At 41.3% G+C, this 23,314-nt stretch overlaps 1 protein-coding gene across 1 annotated transcript in view; it reads left to right on the top strand.

The window, feature by feature from the left end:
• The window catches only part of SVEP1 (sushi, von Willebrand factor type A, EGF and pentraxin domain containing 1), a 183,607-nt gene that overhangs the window by 34,194 nt on the left and 126,099 nt on the right, over positions 1-23,314 (top strand). The window lies entirely within an intron of this gene.

Raw genomic sequence — 23,314 nt, 5'->3', positions numbered from 1 at the left:
GTCTGTGTGTAACTGTATCAGTTGTCTTGTGTAGGGATCAGTCCACATACTCCATGGGCAAACACTAAGTATTTGGTACTGCTCATGAGTCTGTGCATCGGTCGGGCAGCACTTTTGGTCTCAGCTGTGTTGGCTCAAGCATTTGTCGTTGGCTGTGAGTAGGGTTGGCTGCCCCGCTGATCTTACTTGAGTTCTCTCACCTGTTTGGGGATCAGCTAGCTGGAGGCTGGTCTAAAAGGGCTCGTCTAGGACTACCAGGCTGTCCTTTATATGGCCTCTCAGACCCCATGAAGTCAGCCCAGGCTTGTTTACATGGTAGGGGCAGAGCTCCAAGAGGAAGAATGGCCTCTTGAAGCCTAGGTTCAGATCTGGGAAGGGGGAAGATATGGGGCCTTTTATTTGTAATCAGTCAATAGCCAAATCGCCAAAATATACCTCAGCCTCTGTGAGAGATTGCAGCCCGTGGGATTCTGGTCCTCAGGCCACATGTAACTTGTAGGATTGTCACCAAAAAATGTAACTGATGGTCTTTTAGCTCTTCATAAGTCTCCACGAAGGGACATTAGAAAGCTTTAAAAGTGACATCACTTCAAAATGGAATTCCCTTCTTCGACATTTATAATTTTATCTCCTCTAGGTTTTCTTACCACAGGATCTTCATGTTTTTAATACTATATTAGAAAGACAAGAAGAACAACTTAGGATTCTTGGGTTCTAAATTATATTTTAGCTGTGATACAAAAATAAATTATGTTTTAGGAAATATCAGATATATAGAAGTACTATATGGTTTTTCTGTGATAGCATTTGGTTTGCTCTGTTTTACTTAAAAGGTAACACGGTTTTTAGAACTTACAACCCTTCCATGGTTTGCTGTTTGGGAAAAATGTATTCCCATGGAAATTAATACCCACCAGGAGAATTTGGGGGCAGTAGGTTTACTTTATACTGGCCGGTGTGGTCTTTCACTGCTCGTTTCACGTGAACATTATTTCATTCTGCTGTTGGGAAGGTAGGTGGGTCTGCTCTATAACACAGAAACGTGGTTCTCCCAGGGGTGAACCTTCCAGGTCTTTGATCTGACCTGCTTTCTCTCTTTTCTTCTCCTAGTGGGACATTTCTTCTCAGGTTCTTCTTTTACTCACTTTTACTTTGTTTTTTAAATTGAAGTATAGTTGATTTATGGTGTTGAGTTAGTTTCTGCTGTACAGCAGAGTGATTCAGTTATAATATATATACATTCTTTTTTTAATGTTCTTTTCCACTGTGGTTTATCCCAGGATATTGACTATAGTTTCCTGTGCTCTACGGTAGGACCTTGTTGGTCCATGCTGTATATAATCGTTGGCGTCTGCTAGTCCCAGCCTCTGACACTTGCTTTCGTTCGTGTTGTTCCCTCATCTCCCTTCCCTTGATTTCTCCTCCCCCCACCACTGGCCCTGATCCCAGCTGGTGGACATCCTTCCCGGGTCCGAGCATCAATGCTCGCCCAGCAGAATCATTCCTTTCTTGGCCCTGCTCCCACTCCATCAAGCAGGATTTCTCATTTAAGCAGAAAAAAGGGAGGGTGGGATCTGCCCAACTGCCTCTGAGTTGGAAAAATGCCTCCCCTTGAATCTTCCCACACTTTCATGAACAGCCCAGCTTGGCACTCTCCCCGACGCCCCCTCCTTCCCTCTCCCGTCCAAGCCCACCGAACACAGGCAGAAGCTCTCATTTTTCTTTGCTGCATGCTGTAGTCAGCATGTCTGCTTTCCGTGTGGTCCTAGACTGAGCTCGCTGCCAACAAGCCACTGCCGTGTGGCTGCCCAACAGCCTCAGCCATGCTGTACCCGGCCTCCACCGCTCCCGGGCACTGTAATCTTGCATCCCCGGGGATAAGCTGCAGGAAGAGAGGGGGGCAGTTCACAAACCCACTGCCCCCAGTTACCCAAGTCGCTGTGGCTGCTACCAGTCGTGCATTGCAGGCAGAGAGGCACAGCCGTCCATCTGTAAAATGTACACAGTTGGGTGGGCCTGTCAGTGGAGCTGCAGTAGAGGGGACAACAGCACTTTGGCTGCTGGTTCCAGCCAAGAACACCAGCGCAAAAGGATTCGTTTTTCCATCCCTTCTCTTAAATTAGTAAGCCTTCCTTACGTGCAGGATTGCAGTTAGATCCAGTTCATTTATATAACTGTTTTTTGGTTTGTTTGTTTGTTTTTTTTTGGCTGTGCCACGCAGCTGTGGGATCTTAGTTCCCCGAGCAGGGGTCCAACCCGCACTCCCTGCAGTGGAAGCACAGAGTCTTAACCACTGGACTGCCAGAAAGTCCCTGATATAAATGTTGACATTGTCATCTTCAGTATTTGTTTCTCAGGGGTTAGAGAAAGTGGTATTGAAACTCTGAGCTGTGATTTTCACACTTTCAGGAGGCAGTGTTCGTCACTGGCTTCTCCTTCATGGTACCAGCTAAGAGAAAATAAATAAATTATAGCTTTCTGATGACATGAAAGACTCATTACTAGACTCTTATCTTTTGGAAAGGCAGAAAGAAATACTTGCTCTAAATCATCCAATACTGAAAACCTAGCAGCTGGGAGCCCCTCTTAAAATCCATTTAGCTGACAAATGTTCCTGAGCACTTTCTCTGTGCCAGTGGTTCAGTAGTTCAACGTGCAGGTAGGTGTTCAGTGGTGAACAGACGGACACGGTGCCTACCTTCTTAGAACTTACAGTCTAACTACACAAATCAATTTGTAATCACAAACTGTGAAGTGCAGTATGAAGAAGGGACTGCAGAGAAGGTTAGACTAATATTGTACTCTCTAAACCGAGATCTGCAGGATGACTAGAAGTTAGTTATTTTATGGCTTCAGGAGAGGATGTTACCTTTCATTAAGAAGAGTTGGCATTCTGGGTATTCATCCTCATTGTAGAAACAATGCCTTTCCGAAGCAAATCATTTCTCTTTAGAGCCAAAAGAAACCTTAGGGATTATCTGCTCTAAACCCTTCATTCTACAAGAGGAAATTGAGGTCTCAGGGAAAGACGAGTATTTTGCTCAAGATGGCATATCCCGCCATCAATCAGCAGGACCGGGAAGGGACCCGGGACACTTTTCTCTAGATCCTGTTTTCAAGTTATCAAACTGCTTAGTTTGCACTTTTGAAAAAAGCTTCTTGGGTACATTGCTTTTTTGGAGACCATAAACACTGAACTGAAAGTGGTTAAAAATGCAGAAGGATCGAGCTCCAAGTCAGCCCCTGACATAAACTGTGTGGCTTTGGATGATTCTTTCTGATTCTCAGTTTCTTCTGTAAAGTGGGCTTAATAATGGTGTCGTTTTATGTGTCTGTATATTTTTTGGTATAGTTGTATGTATATATATACACAGACCTATATGTATACAGAAGTGTGCCTATAGATGTGTGTGCAGTCTTGTATATATGTGTAGATGGATGGTTGGGTGATTGAGAGAATATTCTTAGAATGCATAGGGCAGTATCTGGCACATCAATTCTTGATCAGTTGTAGCTTTTATTATTAATCATTGTGAGATGATATAAATGTTATGAGAAAGCCAATGAATGAACATTAAAATAATTATCTCAAGAATGAGATATTGAAGACAGGGGATCCCATCTATTTTGTAAATTCCGCTCTTCTGGGCTAGACTAGTGGCCCTAACCTGAGGAATTGTGCTATGGGGAGGATAAGGAAGGTTCCTGCACGCAGGTGAGTACCATCGGGAAGCTTTGCTGCTACTAGAGATGACCATATTGACATGACGAGTATCCAGTGAAGATCAAGAATCCCGTGTGAGAAAAGGCAGTGGGATAATGTGCCATTGGATTTTGAAGTAGAGGTTGTTTGCTTGATTAGGGAAGAGTTATATGCGGAGGCAAATTGTATTTGTTAGTTTCATAGAAAAGTAGAATACTAGAGCTAGCTGTAAGGGTTTTTCTCACAATTCACTTGGGAGATGACGAAACTGCATCCCGTATAGGAAGTTGGTTGTTTTTTTTTTTTTTTTGGTTGTAAATCAATGCTTTATGAAAGGCTGTTGATATTTTGTTTTTGTTTTTTAAAAAAACCTACATAACTCGCTTCCACTTACTGCAGATACTTTGTATAATTCAGAAATTCAGGTATGGGACTTTAATACTACGTGAGCAGGTTTCAAGGGCTGAGAAAACATCCTTCTAGGATTAGTTATTGAACTTAAGGGAAGAGGACTAAAAAACTGTCGAACCTAATGAAAGGGAGTCGCTTCCAATTTCTAGCTCTAGGATTACTTTCCTCATTCTTCACATTTAACATAGACATTTGGAAGTGGTGATGCTACGATGGCAGCAGTAAATGACTGATGATGGTGATAATAATAATGATAGCTAATATTTGAGTAGCACTGACTACATCCCAGACACCATTTCAATCATCGATATATATAAACTCATGTAATGGTCACAGTAACTCTCTGGAGCATTGTGAGACAAGGAAACAAAGTCTGAGAGGTAAAGTAACTGGCCCAGGGTCACACAGCTAATAGAGCTGATTTATGAACCCAAGTTATCTGGCTCTGGAGTCTACCATCTAGCCATAGAGATAGACATTCAACAAATAAACACAATCGAAAATATAATTTCAAATTCTGTTAAGTATCAGTTTGATCCTTATGAGATCATCAATATTTGATCACTTTCAACCCACAAGGTAGCAGCTTCATGCAGCTCAACGTGATATTAGGCAGGAAAAGAAGAGAATGAGTTATATAAAGACAAACCCAATCATTCCACACCACTGCTTACTGTATTTTAATTATGACTTGTTTGTTCAATAAACTTCAAGCTCTTTAGCAGAGAAGTAAGGTTGTATTATTTGACCTCTTTACCCTTTGACCTAAAAGCTGGAGCTAGTTATAGTTTCCCCCAAATACCACCCTATTTCATTCCTCAGACATTCTTCATGCTTCTGCAGGTTCCCTTTCCCACCACACCCAACTATTCGCTTTTTTTTTTAACATTTTTATTGGAGTATAATTGCTTTACAATGATGTGTTAATTTCTGCTGTATAACAAAGTGAATCAGCTATACATATACGTATGTCCCCATACCTCTTCCCTCTTGCATCTCCCTCCCTCCCACTCTCCCCATCCCACCCCTCCAGGTGGACACAAAGCACAGAGCTGATCTCCCTGTGCTATGCGGCTGCTTCCCACTAGCTATCTATTTAACGTTTGGTCCAACCATTTGCTTTGTTCCTGCTTCATCAGACTAGTGATTTAATGGGCAGTGATTTTCTAGTTCATTCTGTATCCTCACTGCCTGCCTTCAGAGCCCATCAAGGAAAAGGATGTGGGCTTCCTTGGTGGCGCAGTGGTTGAGAATCCGCCTGCCAATGCAGGGGACACGGGTTCGAGCCCTGGTCCGGGAAGATCCCACATGACGCAGAGCAACTAAGCCCGTGCGCCACAGCGACTGAGCCTGCACTCTGGAGCCCGCAAGCCACCACTACTGAAGCCCGCACACCTAGAGCCCGTGCTCCGCAACAAGAGAAGCCACCACAGTGAGAAGTCCACGCACCACAACGAAGAGTAGACCCCCTCACCGCAACTTGAGAAAGCAGCAACGAAGACCCAACGCAGCTATAAACAAACAAACAACAAATAAATTTATTTTAAAAAAAAGGAAAAGAAAATGGATGTAGGTAAGAGGCCAGGTTTAATACCAGAATCTTAAATGGACAAGAACTCATTATTGAAATATTAGGCAATTGCCTGGTTTCCACCTCTGCCTTGGGTACCACAGGGTCCCAAAGCACCACACCACAAAGGCATGTGCTAAGACATTTTTAAGAATGTACTGAATTTGTTTGAATGCAAAATATTTACATTTGGTTAAATTTTGTCAGCAATAAATCAAATACAGGGTATGGTTAATTCACGAGATGAGTCATTTTTGCATGGCTAGATCATCATAATCAGTTGTGAATAGCTAGTGAACTCCTGTTGTAAATCCAAGCAGTTGCAGCTGTTCTGAATTTCGCCAGAAGGGATTTGAGAGACACAGAGACAATAGACATCTTGAGACACTGCTTTGCAGGCATCGACTCCATTTCAGTGAGTTTGGAATGATTAGCAGATTTAAAATTATAGCTGGATGGGGGTCAAGGCTGAGGACCAGATAATGAGCCGAAGCCCCGGTTATATTATTTTTCATAAAAGGAGGCTACACAATAGAAATGGTAACAATGGAATATTTATGTGGGAATATCTTATTACACATGTAAATATATACACACAGTTCCCCACCCCCACCCGGCACACACCTGCATACACACACACACACACACACACACACACACACACACACACACACACATTTTCCTGACATTTCTTTGGAAAGAGAAAGGACAGAGAGCTCTAGAAATTCTTGAATAGAAACCAGAACATTTGGAAATCTTGTTCTCTGAGCAGAGCATAGCTGGGTTTTTTCTCCAAAAAACATCCCCAGTGGTGCCTAATAATGGATTTGTAAGGTGTAAGGAATTTGTACAATGTATCCCTATTCGCTTTTTTATGAGGGAATATTGCTGGCATGTTGACAGTGGTTCCCATCAGCTTGAGGAGGATGGGTCACTGCTGCCTGCACTGGGCTAGTTTGTTCAGTTTGCCACTGAATGTGGTAGGTATTCAGTCCTGATGGTGCATTTTCCAGTCTATCATAATTTTTTTTTTTTTTTTTTTTTGCGTTACGCGGGCCTCTCACTGTTGTGGCCTCTCCCGTTGCGGAGCACAGGCTCCGGACGCGCAGGCTTAGCGGCCATGGCTCACGGGCCCAGCCACTCCGCAGCATGTGGGATCTTCCTGGACCGGGGCACGAACCCGTGTCCCCTGCATCGGCAGGCGGACTCTCAACCACTGCGCCACCAGGGAAGCCCTATCATAATTTTTATAACAGGAAAATGCATATCATTAGACCACAGGTGTGGAAACATCACCAAACTCCAAAGTCAGAATATTGTATTTCAGTTCAGTTATTGTATTCTTCAGCTCTATACCTTCTGTTTGGTACTTGACTATATTTTCTGTTGCTTTGTTGAAGTTCTCACTGTATTTAGTCTTCTCCCAAGTTTGGTGAGTGTCTTTATGACCAGGACTTTGAACTCTTTATCAGGTGAATTACTTACTTCTATTTAATTAAGGTTTTTTTCCTGAGGTTTTGTCTTGTTCTTTTGTTTGGAACAGCCGTTTCTTCATTTTCCTTGACTCTCTGCGTTGCTTTCTGTGCATTAGATGACAGATACCTCTCTCAGTCTTGAACGAGCGGCCCCGTGTAGGAGATGACCCTTATCGTCCACCCCTCCCCTAGCTCTTGGTTGTCTCTTGAACCTTTGTGACTGTCCACGCAGCCTATTTTACTTCTAATTTATTTTAGTTGAGGCTGTGCCAGGACCTGTCAGTGTCCCAAAGGGGAGGATCTCAGTCAGCACTTAGACTCAGGCTGTTTGGAATTCACACCTTCAGGTAGCAGCTTCTAAAGTATGCAGATATTCAAAGTATGCGATATATGCAGTCCTCTGGGACCCCAAGTGTAAAAGACCTGCTGGCCGCCAGAGCCGGGTGATCTGGAGGTGTCCCCTGGGTGGCAGTCACAAAAACTGGGGCTCCAGACGAGTGTATAAACTTTCCAGGAGGTATCAGGAAGGTGTGGCGTGGCAGAGCATGCATAGATGGCACCCCACTGCCTGGGTTCCCTGAGAGCACCTCTGTAGGCCTCTGTTTGCTTGGCAAAGCTGAAGCCACCCCACCAGAAGCCTCCAGAAGAAGAAAATAGGCCTCTTTCACAGAAGCAGAGGGGCGGTGGTTGGTTTCAGTCTACTGTCTGTGCAGTGCCCTGGTGGGGAGTAGCCTGCCTGGAACTGTCTCTCCGATCGTTCCAGGGGACCCAAGAACACTGGCCGCCCCCCAGCCCCGGCCTCCAGAGACAGGAAATCCAGGGACATCTCCTGGGAGGCAGTCGCAAAAACCAGGGCACCAGACGTGTGTGAAAGCCCCCCCTCTGGGAGATATTGGCATTTTGGAGCATGGCTAGGGAGAGCGTGAAGATAGCACCTCCTCTTGGAGATCTCCGGAAAGGATCACAGTTAGCACTTACACGTGTGTTTAATTAGAAACCTCCCCCCCACCCCGGGCTGCAGCTGTGATGATTTGCTAATAGGCCACTTTCACAGGAAGTCTGAGCTCCTGTGTCTGTTGCCTCTTCCTGTCTCTTGGGGGCGGAAGCTGTTTAAGAGCTCTTTCTCCATTGGTTACAGTCCTGTGGGACCCACGAGCATAAGCCCTGCCGGCCTCCAGAGTCAGGCAATCAAGGGGTGTCCCCTACTCGTAGCAGCTGCAAAAGCCAGGGCACCAGCCATGTGTGAAAGCTCCCCTTCGGGAGATACTATGGCTCTAGAGCACAGCGGAGGGAGAGAGTATAGATGGCATCTGCTGGAAAAAGAAGAAGAAAAAAAGATGCTACCCACTGGCTCGAGTGAAGAAGAGGAAGGGGGTGAAGATGGTGTCCGCCAGTCAGCAGGCCCCTAGGTGTGTGCTAATCTCAGATGCTTTAAGATGAGCAAATGAGCTTCAATCACAGCAAGTCCGGATGCCCCTGGACCCACTGCCTCTGCGCTGAACCCTGGGGCAGGTGAGTCATGAAAGAGCCCATTAAGAGGCGTTTCTCAGTTCCTTATGGTCTATGGGTCTCGTGGACTCGAGCCCTGTTGATTTTCAAAGCTAGATGTTTTGGGGTCTCTTCTCTCAGATGCAGGTCTTACAAGTTGGGTGCTCACGTGGGGTTCAAACTCCTCCCGCCTCAAGGAGCAGCTTCGGGCTTTGAGTTTTCTCTGGATTGTGGGTGGCCACGCTGTTATGGGGTTTATGGCTAGGTTGTGTCCCAGCCCCTCCTGCCTGTTTTGATGTGGGCCTTCTGTCATTTGCCCAATGTGTAGGGGTCGCTCAGACAGCTTTTAGTTTTTTTTCAGAGGAAGTTGTCCCATATGTAGCTGCAGATTCAGTGTGTCGGAGGAGGTGGTGAGCCCAGGATCCTCCATCACCATCTTGAACAGAACCTCTCAAAGTCAGAATGTTGTTTCCTTTAGAGCTACTCATAAATATACCCAATATTTAAAAATTGTCAAAAGAAGGATTATGACCAATTTCTGCTTCTCACTGTAAAATCTTCCTCTCTCCCTTCTTCTTTTCCCCAGCCCCATTATAAGTAACTCTTTCCAATAACAATGAAAAGGAGACAAAGGGAAAACAATTAACATCTGCGAAATCAGTAATCTTCAAATGTGTTTGCTCACGTAACCCCTATAGAAAGACTGAAAACCCACGTGCCCCTCACTGATTTTAAGAGGCCCCCTAAACTTTTCAATGGGGTTTGTAAAGATGGCATTTCTGTAGTACTGTATTGATGTTTTAAAATAAAACTGTTGCAGCACTATTAAATGTACCCACCGAAATCTAAGCACTACAGCAAATTTGATTCCTTCTAGTAGTATCCACTGATGAACAAGCACCTTTTTAAAAAAAGTTTTATTGAAGTATAGTTGATACAATGTTTTGTTAGTTTCAGGTGTACAGCAAAGTGATTCGGTTTATATATATATATATTTTTTTCTTTTTCAGATTCTGTTTCCCATATAGGTTATCACAAAATATTGAGCGTAGTTCCCTGTGCTATAGAGTAGGTCCTTGTTGGTTATCTATTTTATATACAGTAATGTGTATATGTTAATCCCAAACTCCTAATTTATCCCTCCTCCCCCCCTTTCCCTTTTGGTAAACATAAGTTTGTTTTCTATGTCTGCAAGCACCTTTTTTTAATGCCGAAACTTTGCATGTTTTCTTAGATCTCTTTACTCCACTTCTACCACATAATTCTATTCTTTTTTTTATAGTTATTTTATAAAAAATATATATTTATTTATTTGGTTGCACTGGGTCTTAGTTGCAGCAGGCAGGCTCCCTAGTTGTGGCTTACAGACTCCTTAGTTGTGGCTCACCGGCTCCTTAGTTGTGGCATGCAAACTTTTAGTTGCGGCATGCATGTGGGATCTAGTTCCTTGACCAGGGATCGAACCCAGGCCCCCTGCATTGGGAGAGTGGAGTCTTAACCACTGTACCACCAAGGGGAAGTCCCCACATAATTCTCTTCTAATGCAACATATTTTTATGTCCTAAAGGCTTTTATTGATTGCAGAATTCTACTTCTCTGCTACAAAAATTGTTGATATCTATTGAAATTTTTACATCTTCTGTGACCAAAATTGCTAACAGATTGAGTTATTATTGCAGTTGTTACTTGTATATAATTTGTCAAACATTATTACACATTTTGATACTTGTTACATATAAAAAATAAGATACTATTGGAGATTCATCTCTTAATCAGACGGCTTGTTCATTAATTCATGGACTCATGGATTTCTGTTGTTCATTATTAGAATAAGAGCATACAGCATTCATTTCAATGCTGTTTTTCATTTTTGTAGGTTTTAGTGCTGAAAACCTTCTTCATACAAATATGTAGATGGCATTTGAAAGAGTTGTGTTAAACTGATGTCACTCAGTTCTTGGAGTTCCTCCTGAGTTACATGCCAAAAATAACGTGAGTTATCTATTGTCAAAAAAGGATTGTAAATGATCTCTCAGCTGACAATTCCCTTAGGTCCTCTTTCAATTTTATTGAAACTAAGGAACTGGAAAACTTTTCACCAGCAAAAGGGGTTAAAAACCCATCATTCCAATCATTCACTTTCTCAAATTTCTGGGAAGCCCCCCCAAAGACTAGAACTTTACCAGGACTTATTAAAAGACTACCTGTTACTATTTCATTTGGAAGCATTTTGTTTAACGTTGATCTTGGGAAAAACAAAATAGTATGAATTCTAATAAACTTTTTTAAAAAATTTATTTTTTAAATTTATATATTTTTGGCTGCATTGGGCCTTTGTTGCTGCACGCGGGCTTTCTCTAGTTGCGGTTTGCGGGGGCTACTCTTCGTTGCAGTGCACAGGCTTTCTCTAGTTGTGGTTTGCGGGAGCTACTCTTCGTTGCAGTGTTCGGGCTTCTCATTACGGTGGCTTCTCTTGTTGCGGAGCACAGGCTCTAGGCATGCAGTCTTCAGTAGTTGTGGCACACAAGCTCAGTAGTTGTGGCTCGTGGGCTGTAGAGCGCAGGCTCAGTAGTTGTGGCGCACAGGCTTAGTTGCTCCGCGGTATGTGGGATCTTCCCGGACCAGGGCTCAAACCTGTGTCCCCTGCATTGGCAGGCGGATTCTTAACCACTGCACCACCAGGGAAGTCCCTGAATTTTAATAAACTTTTAACAATTCAATAGTCTTTGATAAAATTATTTTACCCTAAAATGTGCATTAATATCTTCTTATCAAAATCTTGGAGCCATAGATTTAGCTTATTTAATTTCTGGACAAATATCTACCATATCACCTATTTGTGAAAATGTTTCTCACAGTCAAACCTATCCTCCAAATCAGATTTATTTTCTGAGAGAAAAAGGCCTAAATAAGCCAGTGCACATTCCAGTGGCAGTCATATTACTTTAGAATTCTACAGTTGATAAACGAGGCAGAGAGCCTGCCCTGAATTTGTCATCTGGGCGAAATAAGCTGCTGCCACCTTCAATATTTCTTATGGACATTTTCTTCCTTGCTTTGCCCTCATGCGACTCTTCTAAAGAAGTGGCATGTGCTTCGACGGTAGTCAGGGGGTTGAAAAGGAAAGGGGGTAAATGAACGATGCCTTCCCTCCCCCGTCCCCACGCTACAATGTATCTGAATTCAAAACATCCCAGAAATGAGCCAAAATACTCCATTTCCAATGTCAAGAAATATTGAAAGATACTTAACTGAAATATGTGAAAGACTAGAAGAGTTTCTTAGAGGACCTGCTTATTGTGCCTTAATCTGAAGGGTCTCCAGATACCAAGATTTTGACTTGTGCCGGAGATTTATTGCCTTGGGGCAATGCATCAAGATTTAGAAGGGATGAAAAGTACACATTTCTTTTGAAAAATGAACAAAGGGCAGTTGTGTAAAGGTGCCGTAGATGCTTTCTCTGGCACATCAGTTTAGCTAAGAGGACAAAGGAATGTCGAGGTCCTGGAAATTGGCTCTCTAAAATGATTCATGCCACATCCACATGCCTCTTGCAAAGTCTTTGCCCGCTTATGTGCCTCTTTGGCAGAAGACGAAACAGTGTGAAAGAATTTTAAGTTTTCCTAATGGCATTCATCTCTAAAGAAGTTAGTGAGCAGACCCAGCTCTCTCGGAGCCCAGAATCCACGCTGTCTCTGTGCCATTTTATTGCCTACAGTGATTCCATAGCACTCATTGCACTGTCCTTATCCATCAAGGAAATGATCCAGAAATATTTTGCTGCTCTTTCCAGACTACATTTAAAATAAACAGTTGCTTCTCAGCTGTAGCTTAGCATCTCAAGTGTTTGGTTCCATGGGCTCTGCATGGAGATGGTGCTTACTAAATATGAGATGATTAGCCAAGTTTGGATGGTAGCCAAGGTTAGCAATTTGAAAATGATAGCCCAAGCTAGAAAAAAATCAGGCTCAGTAAAATGATGGGCGCTGTGAGTGTGCTAAATGCTGGTAATGCCGAGATACGATTCAATCCTTATACAACCTTGTAAATCCATAAATAAATCTATAAATAAATAGTTATGGATTAACAGTTAGTGGCATGAATGCTAGTGATGAATCCTAGTTCTGTCACTTCCTCACTGTGGTTTTCTGGGCAAGTTCTTTGACCTCTGTGGGCCTTAGTTTCTTAGTCTATGAAATGGGGTTAATACCAGTAGGATTGTTATAAAAAGGCAGTGAGATAATACGTGTGAAAAGCTTGCTATGGTGCTTGGCATATAGTTAAGTCCTTGATTAATTTAAATTGTTATGCTCTACCAGTGGTGGTTCTTAACAAGGAGAGATTTTGCTCCCTTGGGGACATTTAGCAATGTCTGAAGATGTTATTGGTTGTCACAGTGGAAGGAGCTATTGTCATCTAGTGGCTCGAGGCCAGGGATGCTGCTAAATAGCCTACGATACACCAAACAGCTGTGACAAGTTCCAAATGTCACCCTCTACTGAGGTTGAGACACCTGCTCTATATTGACAAACTGAATTAATGCTTTAACGTAAGATTCAGAAAACATTACTGTGTCTCTTTTTAAAGTTTGGGAATAAACATCAAAGCCATGAGATCCTGCTAGACTTAGATGATCTCGTGGGTATGAACATTGCAGCATCTTATGCTCCAGCCACCCCAGGGTGCTGGTGGCCGCTCACACACTGCAGGCTCTTTCACGGCTCCACACTTGTGCATTTTTGTCCTCCTTTGCTTAGAATATTCCACATATTGTCTGTCTGTTCAGTTCTTACCTATCCATCAGGATTCATAACAAACTCACTTCTCTTACGAAACTTTCCCTTTCATTCCTTCTTGCCCTGGCACAGATAGATCTAGATTTTTTGGTTCTCATAAATATCTTTTTTTTCTGTGAACATTTACCACACAGCATCATCATTTTTGTTAGGTTTTGTCCTCCTCTGGTATACTATGAATCCCTTTAGGGCAGGATTATGTCTATGTCTCTCTCTCTCTCTCCCTTTCTCTTTTTTCATCGCCTCTGCTACATGGCCGTGAACTTGGAGTAAGCATTAATAAACTTTGAGTGAATGAATGAACGAGTAAATAAATAAAGCAAATTCCATGTTTAGATGTTAGAATACAGCATATGGAAACTCTGCTTGGTTCCCAACTTCCTGAGAATTTTCCATTCCTTTTTTAGAGAAATGAAGGTGAGCAAGTCTACTGACCCTTAGAAGCACTGGCTTAGAATCAAAGTCAGCCATCTGGAAGGCCGAGATCAACAGTAGGAAGTGGCTAATCACACATTTATCTCTTTCATGTTATCTAGTTACTGAGATTATTTTCCAAATTTTGTTCTAAAACCGTGGTATTTTGTGTGTGTGTATGTATGTATGTGTTTGTATGTATGTGTAAAGCTATTTACATGTATCGATGATTGATGGTTTGGGGCAGTGTTTTAATTCATATCACAGTCAAGGCAGCGTTCCAGGATATTGTGGGTTTTTACCATTTAAACAATCATTTAACAAACATAAAACAAACCGTTATCACTAAATGCAGCATAGTCTTAGTGGTTGGGAAATTTTTCATAAAACCTTGAAATGTATAGATTTTGTCAAAATATGGAAGCAGTTGTATTAAAATAAGTCATGAGAAAAAAGTAATCAAATAAACATTATATGTGAAACGTGAAATATGTAAAGATATAACCATAAAGATTAATAGGGCAAGGTTACACTTTTTCACCATCAATATTTAATATGTTAAACAAAAAAAAGAGCCGTTTTACTATTTTCATATGATGTTATTGTTAACCTAGAAAATCCAAAGAAATCCATGGAAAATGAGTAGAATTAATAGACTTGTAAGGTAGCAAGATAAAGACTTCAAATCAATGAAACATTAAGTTTTAAAAATGTGATGAAATCCCATTTACAATAATAAGGAAAAAATGTGTTTCCTAAGATTAATTTGAAAGAGAAATGTGTGACCCTCATTAGGAACCGTAACATTTCAAAGAAACTGATATATGAATAAGAGAGTCAGTTTGTGAATTTCTGCAGGAGGAATACCCTCTCTGGTCTTGCTAATACTCACGCATACTCTTCATCATATTCTGTTCCACGTATAAAGCAATGGTTAGGTATGAAGAAATATCCCTGACCTCCAACCAACTGCACCTCTGTAGTGACGCGGATACCCCAGGCTCCAAGATACAGTTTCTCTACATTGCATGTTTCTGGATACACCTTGAAATTTTGCTTCTCTGCCTTTTGCTTTTTAAATTTTTATTACATGTTTTCTTTTGAGATAATATTGTCACGTGCAGTTTTAAGAACTAATACAGAGAGATCCCCTATGTCATTTTCCTAGTTTTTCTCAATGGTATCATTTTGCAAAACTGCAGTATAATATCACAATCAGGATATTGACATTGATACAGACAAGATATAGAACAGCTCTACCACCACGAGATTCTATAACATGCTTTTTTAGAACAACAAACACTTCCCTCCTACCCTTGGCTGCCCCTACTTTAACCTCTTGAAACCTCTAATCTGTCCTCCATTTCTACAATGTTGTCATTTCACGAGTGTTAGATAAACATTCCTCCAGCAGAGGAAGAGGGTTGAGGGACACTGCCAGGTGAACATAGAAACCCAGGTTCCTCATTTTGCTCTGTTGATTGACACTGATAAGCATGTGTGTGGTGAGGGGATCCTCATTACTGCTGCATATGGGTGGAAGTCCATGCCCTTTCTTAAGCCTTCACTGACACCACCCTGGGTGGAAGGGGTAGGGATGCCTGATGATTGCTCCCCATGTGGCCTCCACTGACACTGCAAGGAAGGAACCTCTTTACGGCTTGGTGGTGGTGCAAGTCCTCACTCTCCACTGAACCTACCCTGAGACACCACTCCAGTGGGGTGGGGAGGGACCCCTTGGTATTTCTGGGTGAGTATGGAAGAGAGACACCATCCTCACCTCTGTGTTCTTCATTGGCATGAAAGACCCATCTCTCTGCTTGGCCTTCTCCCATACCAACTCTGGCAGAGGTGTGGGAGTGCTTTTCTAGAGCTTTGCAGGAGTGGAAGTCTAGGCTCTCCACTTGGCCTCTGCCTGGGCTTGGGTCACAGGTCTTTTTCTGTGGAGTTTGGCTAGCAGAGAGGAGTCAGTTGTTTACTGTCCACAAGTGTTCCATCTTGCTAGGCTGCCCTTTTCTTCATCCTTCGGCTGAGAGAACTGTATTTTGTTGTTTTGGGGGTTTTTGTCCATCCCCATTGGTGTTTTGGGGGATGCCAGCTTCTTCAGCTCTATGTCTAGGATACGTGATGAAAAAGGAAGCCCAAGGAACTGACTACCATGTTGTTCTTTGAATCTCAAGGTCCCTAGTTGGTCTGCCTTCTTATCAGTGTCATTTCTTGTTTATTTTATATATAACGTCTGGGGGTTTTAGTTGTACTTTAGCAGAAGGACTAAAGAAAAATACATCTACTCCATCTTCCCAGAAAAATGTTCCTCTGCTTTTTGTGTGCATCATTTCTTCTCTGTTGACAGGTTTTTCCATGATGGTTGTATCAGTCCAACAGTGATATTGTTCTTTATGTGTTATGTCTTTAGGGTCACTCTTTGTAGAAGTGGTGATGTCAGTTTTTCTCATATCTTATGCCTGATGATGACTTTTATTTCTGGAAAACCAAAAAGACAATGGAAAAAAATGGTTAATGGCCAATCAATAAAGGATAACATTTTTAGCAAGAATTATGGAGAAAAAGACATTAAAGCAATTAAGCAAAAAAAAAGCATTAATTAACTATAGCTCAAAGTTCTTAAATCATCCTTATGTATAGAAGTAGATGGGGGTGAGTGAATCTTTCCATGTGTTTGAGTATGAAATGTTATTCACATTCAAAATCATTCTCCAAAAGGCATCCAAAGTGATCTTTTCACACACCCTAACTTAATATGTTGTCATTGTTCTCATTGTCTTAAGAATAAACTCCTAGCTTTTGAAAGTGACCTATCCAGCCCCAATGGGTCGGGCACTCACCTTTCTAAGCCTCACCCCTCTGTCCTCCAGCCAGTGTGAACTCTTATATTTTCAGGATTGCCCTCTCTTGCCTCTGGGCCTGCACATGTTGTTCCCTCTGTCCGGAATGCTATCACCCTGTTTCTACACCCCTCTCCTCACTTCTATGCTTGGTCTTCGTCCCACCTCTGAAATCACTTTGACCAACAGAGCTTTCCTGACCACCCCACCCCTGCCTCAAGTCTGGATAACATCTCTCTCACGTGTTGTCACGTAGCATGGTACTTTGCCCCTTTTTAATCCTCTGTTGAAGACCACAGGCAAAGTTCTGTCTTATCCTTCTGTCTATCCCAAGTATCCCATCACCTGTCATATCCTTTTCATCCCTACAGAGGGTGATGACATTTTAGTTTCACAGCTACTTGGCTATAAACTTGATCACCCATGCATTGTGATGGGAAAAACAGTTCTCCAGTTGGTTACATCAAGTAGAGAAGGTCAGACAGTGTCACAGCCCGTAGTAATTAGTAGAATTCTCATCCGAGGATTCTCCCTTGATGCTTTGCACCACACCCTCCTTTAAGGGATGAGCTGGGAGAAAGGTGGTGAGGTGGTGAAATTTAACGTGTTGAAAGCATTGTAATTGCCAAAGTAAAATACTTGCAATTTTATTTACACACAGATTATTCAGAAAATAATCCAAACGTTTGAATATGGGAATATGGAAGGGGAAAATTGACTAGATGAGTGGAGTATTTCAAGGTGCAGTAGAGGAGATCACACAGATCATCAGAATGAATGAATGCCAGGCAGAATGGGTCACTCTGAATCGGGTTTTATGGAAACTACAGAAGGAAATCATTTAAATCTGTCCATTGACTCCTTTAAATATTTATCGAATTACCTTTTAGGTACTTCAGAAGATATGATTCTTGCACAGTACTTGCCTTAAAGTAGCTTAATATGAAGTAGAGCCATAATTACTGCAAACAAGTCAGAATGTGTGCCATGAACCAGGAATTATGGTTAATCCAGTTCTAAGCAACTGAGATTGAATAAAAATAAAAATGATGTGACATATGTGATATGCAAAATGCTATGGCTGTTCAAAAAATATTTACTGTTAGTTATGGAGATGATGGGATTTGAACTGGGTTTGAAAGATAGAATGAGGACAGTTAGAAATAGGGGTACTGTTGTGGACAACGAAAAGTACAGGCTTGTGATGGGGACTGAAGTTAGCTTGTATGGGTGGGTAAGTAGCCTAAATCTATGGGAAAAAGTGGGATTCATGGAAAGAATGGTAAGGAGCAGTGTACTCGATTGTACTGGGACTTGAATTCCAGACTATGGAGATGGCCTTTGGTCAGTTGGCAACTGTAAGCCATTGAAGATTTTTGAGCAGGAAAGTGGCATGATGAAAGGCATGTTACAGGAATATTAATTCAGCATCTGTGGCAGAAATCACGGAATCTGAAGTAACCTAGAACAAGAGATGTATTTATAGAGGTTACAGATCAATCAAGTCATAAAATAATAAGGTCCCAAATTAGCACAGCAACCAGTGGGCATAGAAACTGATATTATCCCTATTTCTAAGGCCTCAAAGACCTTAAAGTCTTATTGAACTGAGGTAGAAGAGATGAGGAAAGAAAAATATCAAAGGCAACCATGGCCTGAGACCTTACTCAAAACTTACCACTCTTTATATGACCCAAAGGGAAACAAATTTGACAACAAACACCAAACTATACTCAGAATCGTTCTCCTTTCTGACTGCTAAAGTCAAGTGTTACCAGATCCAGCGTGTGCCATTTCTCTTGTTCCTTAGGCCAGGCTAAGTCATCAGATATGCATCAGTACAGTTGTAAAAGTTGTTAAATTTTTGAAATACAAATGTCTTGGTTGGTAAAGAGCTGCTGCCCCCAAGTCCCTAAATGTCCCCTTACTGATCTCACCCTCTCTCCAGCCTCACTGGTCTACCCCACAGTCCAGCACCTACAGAGGTAACACCTGGCAGATTAGTGGGCATGCAGAACTCTGCTTGATGCCACAGCTCATGTCTGCTCTTACGGATCAGTGATCATGCCATTATGGCAACATTTTATTTATTTACTTATTTTTAGTACCCTTTATTTATTTATTTTTATTTACCTTTGGCTGTGTCGGGTCTTAGTTGCGGCACGCGGGATCTTCATTGAGGCATGCAGGATCTTTTGTTGCAGCGTGCAGGCTCTTGGTTGCAGCGCGCAGGCTTCTCTCTAGTCGTGGCGTGTGGGTTTTCTCTCTCTAGTTGTGGCGCGCAGGCTCCAGGGCTCTGTAGTTTGTGGCATGCAGGCGCTCTACTTGAGGCACGCGAGCTCAGTAGTTGCGGCACACAGGCTTAGTTGCCCCGCGGCATGTGGGATCGTAGTTCCCTGACCAGGGATCGAACCCGTGACCCCTGCATTATAAGGCTGATTCTTTATCACTGGACCACCAGGGAAGTCCCTCTGGTAACATTTTAAATATTACCCCTACCAGGGATAGAGTTTTCTCCCAGAAGGTTCTCAAGTTCCGTAAGAAAATAGACTTCTGTTGGGCCTACACATGTCTGAATCTCAGAGATAGATTCACCCTAGATTCAAGTTGAAAACCTGTTGCATTGGAATTCATGGGACTTCACATTTAAATAATGATTAATTGGTAATTTAAAAAACTCATGAGAGTACAGTAAGATATGTACTTTTATTCCTGATAGTGGGAATATACAATAACTTGACAGTAGACTAATGAAAAGTTAATATTATTTTGCCTAAGGAAAAAAAATGTTAATGGGTGAATGATATAAGGGAAAAAGATGATTATAGGAACGTTGTTTTTAATTGTAAAACATTGGAATCAACCTAAATATTAAACATTAAAAGAATAGTTAAACCAGAGTAGTCAAGCTTATGGTAAATTTTATTTTCTTCTTTATACAATTCTTAGCTATTAGCTATTTGAGAAGGAATAAATAAGTTGAAGATAATTCTAAAATCTCCAGAGGCCTTTCCTAAAAGTGCTTGCCCGTGAAGTTTTAATTGTAAAACTCAGGATGATCTCACATTTCTCACCCAGACAGTAAACATCTTAAGACAATTAAGAGTTTTCAGGGAATTCCCTGGTGGTCCAGGGGCCCGGGTTTGATCCCTGGTTGGGGAACTAAGATCCCACAAGCCGCGTGGCACAGCCAAAGAAAAAAAAAAGAGAGAACACAGAGTTTTCAACTACAAAGACTTTGCCTAAGTGTTCTATACTCAACCAAGTTATATTTGTGTGTAATATATGTGTTTATGTGTGATATATGTATTTATGTCTATATGTGTATGTATGTGTGTACACATATATTCTTAACATGTGACGCTTACTTCGCTGATGCATCTTCTTTTGGACACAGTCTTTTGAGAGTTTTGTCTTTTCATTTTTGATAGACTCGTCCTAATCCATCAGTAATTTCCTTTCTAGTTGGAGCAGGTGTTTACATTTGCAACATGGTGTCCTGCAGCTTGGGTGCCATTTGCTGCTCTGGCACCACACAGTTGCCTACATTCACAATTTTGCCCAAATAGTATTCCAGCCAGATGAGCTAACCAATCACAGGGAGGTTGGCAGGATGCTAATTCATTTTACACAGATTCAGATGTGCAGAATCCAGGTCAGTTAAAAAAGTCTCCTCTTCTAATTCCTTGAAAATAGAAAGGATCTTGGCTGTCTACTAAAAAGAAAGTCCCTCATATGTATACCTAGGTCCTTGTCCTGTACTTGTGACAAGGATTGACTTAGCCTCGGGGAAAGCTGGTTCTTTTCTAGTGCAGTGGACCCCTGTGCTCAAAATCCTAACACAACTGTTTGTAGGAACAGATTCCTTATTCACAATGAATCCATAAAGTTGAGAAGAAGCATGATATTGTAATAATGAAGAGCCTTTTTTGGGGGGGGGGCCCAGACAACTTGCTTGATGTCCTACCTAGATACAGCAGCAACGAGGGCTTTTGATTTGCACAACTCCTGGGTCCCATTATCACCTACATGAATGGGCACACTTGGAGTTGTGTACTTCACAGCCTGAATGCAGCTGATGCAACTTCCCTAAAACTATATTCTTTAAAGAGTTTCATTAACCTTTAAAGGTGAATTGTGCAAAGAACAGAGGCTCTTAGTATTTATAGAGATTTTTAAAACATTAATCTTAGATTATGTATAAGAAGGACTTTTGTAAAGTATAAGTTACTGTATAATAAATATTATTAACTAAAATAGTCATCTAAAGGATTGATATTTAGAGAACAGAGAGTTCTTTATATTCTACAAATTCCAAACTGGTTGATACTTTTATTTACTTGAGTCAAAAAATTGTGTTGACAGTTGAAGAAAGACATAATGTTAGCCCATGATAATTTCAAGAATCACAGTTCCAATAATAGTAGCTGATAACTGCTAAGATGTTTCTGAAAAGAGAAAGTGCTTATTTTAACAACAACAAGAAGAGCAATTAAGAAAGATTATTTGGTACATTTCCAGGAAGGGAATCATTTCATATGATAAAGAAAAAAATTGTACCCTAGCCCTTTACCATCACTTGTGGAACTTTTTCAAACCACGGTTAATTTCATCTTTTCAACTTTTGCTTGGTTTTAGATGAGGAATTTCCCCCCTTGGGAATCAAAGACGTTGATTACACCTCTCCCACTAGAGTTGTGCAACGCCTTTAAATAGTTCTCCTAAAATCTGTTTTCCATTACCATTATGAATTTCACAATACATTTCCAAATGTATTTTTGGATATTTTTATCCAAAGCACTGTTCTCCAGTGTTGTAAATTCTTGATTACTCAAAAGGTTTTGGAGAGTAATGGTGTAAGATTAGCTCCTTTTTATGTAATATTATTTTTTAAATAAATTATAAAATCTGTAGATAAAATCTGACTGTTCATATGAAAAGTTTATTTAACTTTTTAGTATTATTCTATTTATAGAATCATCAAATGTTAGCATTGGAAAGGTCATAGCCATCATTAAATGTAACCTCTGTATTTTATAGGAAAACTTTTTAAAAAGTCACTTGCCAGTGACCCCGTAGCTTGTTAGTGGAGCAGCCAGGATAGCAACTCAGTTGTCTTGACTCCTAGTCTAACATCCTTTCACTCCGCCCTGTTGCTACTCCCTCTGACTTTGGTCCTTCCTCCACACTAACCCATCCTCCACTTCCAATAGAGCTTGTTTTCTCCTGCCCTCCTTTGACTGAGTGACTGCTGGTTCGGGCAACGGGATGGGCAATGGCTGGGTCAGATGACTGGAAGACTCCCTGAACTTACAAGAGTGTGTTCCCCATGGAGAGAAAGAGACAAGTGCGTATGTTACCCACAGTGTGATATGTGCCAGAACAGAGGTGGGGGTAATGTGCTCTGAGGCACAGAAATGAAGGTAACAATATCTGTCTGAAAAAGTTAGAGAAGCTTTGAAGAACAAGTTAGTCTTGAAGGATACTGGAGGTTCATTTAGAGAAAGGAAAGCATATGCCAAGGCAGAAGCTAAGTGGAAGATAGGAAAGGGAAAGAGAGGGAGATAATATTTACCAAGCACCAGAGCATCTACTGGGCACAGCAAGCCATAAAAAAAGTATAACTGTCTCTTTTATAGTTGAGAGAATTAAGAGTTGGGGACCTTATTCTAACATTTACTGAATGCCAACTACATGCCCGGCATTGTTGCTTTACTCACATTATTTCAATTCTAACAACAGATTTATAAGGCAAGTACTACTAATATTACACGCAAAGAAACAAAGTCTCCGAAAAATTAAGTAAATTGGTCAAACTCCCAAGTCCAGTAAACTGAGGTCGGGGAGGTGTGCTGCAAAACTAGTCTGCTTGATTCTGAAGCAGCTTCTGGTCAGGATACGGAGTTCACTGGTCCATTGTAGCAGACAGGGGAAAGTTATAGATGGATCAAAGAGTTACAGAAAAACCCAAAAGAACTTTTTGGCCAACCCAATAGATCAGAGTAAAGAGAGAGGGCCTCATCCTGTTGGTGCAGTTTTTGATAGAAAATGCTTTGATCACATTTATATTTTAGAAAGATGTTCAGGCAGCAACATCTAAGATGGATTAAAGAGTAGAGATGAAGGTTGAGGGAACCAGTGAAAGGACTTTGTAAAAACCTGGAAGAGAGGTAATGAGTTCCTGTCTAAGATAGGAGTGATGCAGATGGAGGGATAGGCGAAATGCCGAGGGTTTTTAAGGAGTAAAACCCAAACAACGTGATTTCAATTTGGGTATTGAAGGAGATGGAGGGAGGAAGTAGGAATCAAAGTGATCTCTGAGGTCAGAGAACCAATAACTGTGAAATGAACTACAGCATTTGAGACAATGACTTTCTCTTATGTATAATTTTTATTTACTTTTAATGTTTTTGCACAGTACCTATTCAGTATAACAAAACAAGAAAATGTAAATCAGCAAAATAAACAAACTGGGAAGGCTCATAATTCTACCATGAATATATGTCATGTATTCATAACATTATAGAATTTTATACATTCATTAGCCAGAAGATCATACAATACATACGGCGTTTGAAACATGCTTTTTTTTACACTCAGCTACACAATTT

This window comes from Monodon monoceros, unplaced genomic scaffold (genome assembly GCF_005190385.1).
Source record: "Monodon monoceros isolate NGI ecotype Baffin Bay Population unplaced genomic scaffold, NGI_Narwhal_1 Super_Scaffold_5, whole genome shotgun sequence".
In the NCBI taxonomy this organism is placed as follows: Eukaryota; Metazoa; Chordata; class Mammalia; order Artiodactyla; family Monodontidae; genus Monodon; species Monodon monoceros.
Note: the sequence above shows the minus strand (reverse complement) of the source record. Positions and strands in the feature narration are given on the sequence as shown.